This window comes from Penaeus monodon, chromosome 24 (genome assembly GCF_015228065.2).
Source record: "Penaeus monodon isolate SGIC_2016 chromosome 24, NSTDA_Pmon_1, whole genome shotgun sequence".
Taxonomy (NCBI): domain Eukaryota; kingdom Metazoa; phylum Arthropoda; class Malacostraca; order Decapoda; family Penaeidae; genus Penaeus; species Penaeus monodon.
Genome location: NC_051409.1, coordinates 23,950,675 through 23,953,524, shown reverse-complemented (window position 1 = coordinate 23,953,524; position 2,850 = coordinate 23,950,675). Strand labels below are relative to the sequence as shown.

Sequence of the window (2,850 nt, the reverse complement as noted above, 5' to 3'; positions counted from 1 at the left end):
TCTATGCCATTTTCAGGTAAAGTTGAAATCTGTACATGAAAATAAATATCGGCACAAGTTTTGCGCGCGCAGCTGGGATGTCGCGTTCCAACTTGTCTGGCGTCGGGGCCCTATAAATAGCGGACACGCGACAGCGGTCAGTCTGTGCTCGCTCGCTCAGCAAGTAAACTGTGTGCAACATCTTAAGGTGTTTAGATAATACTTTCAGGATTACTTGTGCGAGAAAGAAATTTATTGCAAGTTATTGCGCAAAATCATTGGTATTTGTGCTTAGTTAATAATTACTGGATTAACTTTAAGGTAAGGAAAACTTATGGAGACATTAAGAGACACACTGTGTAGAGAAATTGCATGATATACTGTAGACTACATAGCTCGTGAAAATCACGTTTCCGAATCTTCCGGATATCTCCATTAATGTTAGTAAGAATCTAAATTTTTATAAAACATTATTGAAAACAAAATCTCACAATTAGTAACAACATACACTTGACAGTAGTCCAGTTGTTCCCACTGTTTTATACCGTAACCTGTTTTTAGCAATTAGTAAATGGGTGTTGATAAAAGTAACATTTGTTTTGTGTTTTACAGAATACACGACAAAGAATCTAAACATTAAGGACAGACTTGAAGGTCTACAAAGTACGGATACCTTCGCCTTCAAAACCAATCCTTCTCAACGAATTTATCCTTGGGAACATGGCTGATAAAACACCACCTTACATTTCGGAAGATTTCCTTCCCGTGGAGGAAGAGAGTGATCTCCGATCTGAAGTTGTGCGAACGAACTCATTCTTCTGTCAGTCTTTACTGCGGGAAGTGTCAGAGAATTCATTGATTTTGCTTCCCAGCGCAAAGATCTCAAATGAAGATTTAGCCAACTGTAACAGTTACTCTTCCGAATCGAAAGAAAATTCGAACGTGACGGCAGATTCGCTATTCAAGCTAATAAGGCGATGCAGTGGCATGGAGAACACTTCAGTATCTGGAAATATGTTTAATGAGCAGATAATCAAAATTCCTAACAATCTGCCTACAGATATTTAATTTGAGGAAACGTCAAGGGAAACGGCGCCTGAACTATCGAATGCAACCATTTCCGCCAAAGAAATGGAGATTCTATCAAGTCAAGCCCCGTCTAAAGAATTTCTTTTAAAGAGGTCCAGGAACCTATCAAGTGAAGAAAAATCTAAAGCTTCATTAGAAAAGGGAGCTAGGGGTCTCAAGAGGACGTTGGTACAGCAGAACAGGGAAAGGGAAGCTCTCATTATTTCACCGCCTATGTCACCAATAACACAAGACATGCCATTGAGGTCCATCAGAAGGAAGTATGACAGGTAGAAAAAGAAAAAATCCGGGCTCTCACTTACTGACAATAGGTCAGAAGGTCAGGCAGCAGAGAAAGAGGTAGTGATATCTGAGGCCATAATGACCAGTGAAAAATCCACGGATGCTCCAACTACAGGGTCTGAGAAAATGTCTCAGAGTCGGTCATCTGTGCCAAAAGTCAACGCAGAATACACCCTCTAAAACTTTGATAAAGAAAAAAGAAGATAAATATTCTGAAGGTGACATATGTTCAATTTGGGAAAAACAAATTGTCCTTTAGATCCTAAAAGGGCATCGAAAAAAAAGCCTAGTTCCATGCCCCAAAAAAGTCACTTACTGGGAAATTAAAGTCTCCACGGAAGTCAAAGCAACTCCAAGTAAATGTTTGATGGCGAGGAGGGCGAAGATTCCATCGAAAAGTTTCATTAACCCCAAGTTCAACAAACAGATTGACTAAACGCATCGCTAACCATAAACACTTCATATCTGCAAGTTAAAGGTAATGTAAACTATTATTAGATATATATAATTGTTTCTTTTTCAAAAATTTAATAATTTGCCTTTCATTGTACTTTTTAATTTTCAGTGTATCTGATTCAACAAGTTGTTATTGCTCACTGGGTCAGCTCTTCAAAGCGTGGAAGATGGAGATATAGCTCGAGTGCAGGAACTAATACAAGATACGGGGTCAGCAGTGAGGAAAAACAAAACAAGATGCACACTCTTCATGCTGCATCGTCTCACAAACCACCGGATGTGGTGATGTTTCTGCTGAAATTTATCAGTCCAAAGGTTACAAACAAATATGGACAGACTCCCGCTCATATGGCCGCTGAAAAGGGTTTACACACAAGTTTCTGAAACTTTTAGTACGTGACTCTGATTTTGAAGCCGACAAACGGGATAATCATCATAATACAGTAAAATCCCTGGTAAGTATTTATGCTGGTATCCTAGACACTACAGCAGGATTAAAATCAGACAAGTTTGAATCTGTGATTCCAGCATTATAACTTAAACTGTAGAGTAATAGAATGTAGCTAAATGTGCAAAAGTATTTGCTTTTTTAAATCAGTTTTTTTTGATTTTAAGCTTGGAAGCCATCTATTCACGGCCATATTAGAAGGAAAGAAGAAAGAAGCAGAAAAGCTTGTGGAACTTGGTGCAGATCCAAACAGTCACGGTGGAAAGCTGGTGAACGGGCTGTTGGCACGAGGATCTTGGAGTCACTACACCTCGCCCTTTTGGCCAATGCCCTGAATATGGAATGGGCTATTACCATGTTTGCGAAGGTAACCATCTATCACATATTTCCAGAAACTACCAACAGTGTCTTGAGAATAAAACGATTATATGACGTAATGTAAGCATTTGGAAACTTACACTGACTCCAAATGTTTCAGAAAGCAAGAAATGATAAGAAAACTGATGAAACTGGCTTCTAACCCTCCAGCCGCCTCAAACTCGGTACAGCTTAAAGTGAGTTACTTATTTTTTTTTCTTTGGAAACGAACTGTATCA

The 2,850-nt window shown here is 39.0% G+C and overlaps 2 pseudogenes; both read left to right on the top strand.

Moving 5' to 3' along the window:
• Nucleotides 1-591: 591 nt before the first annotated feature.
• Nucleotides 592-1,677, top strand: LOC119588902 (annotated as a pseudogene).
• Nucleotides 1,678-1,710: 33 nt separating this feature from the next.
• LOC119588901 overlaps nucleotides 1,711-2,850 on the top strand; it is a 2,319-nt pseudogene continuing 1,179 nt past the window's right edge.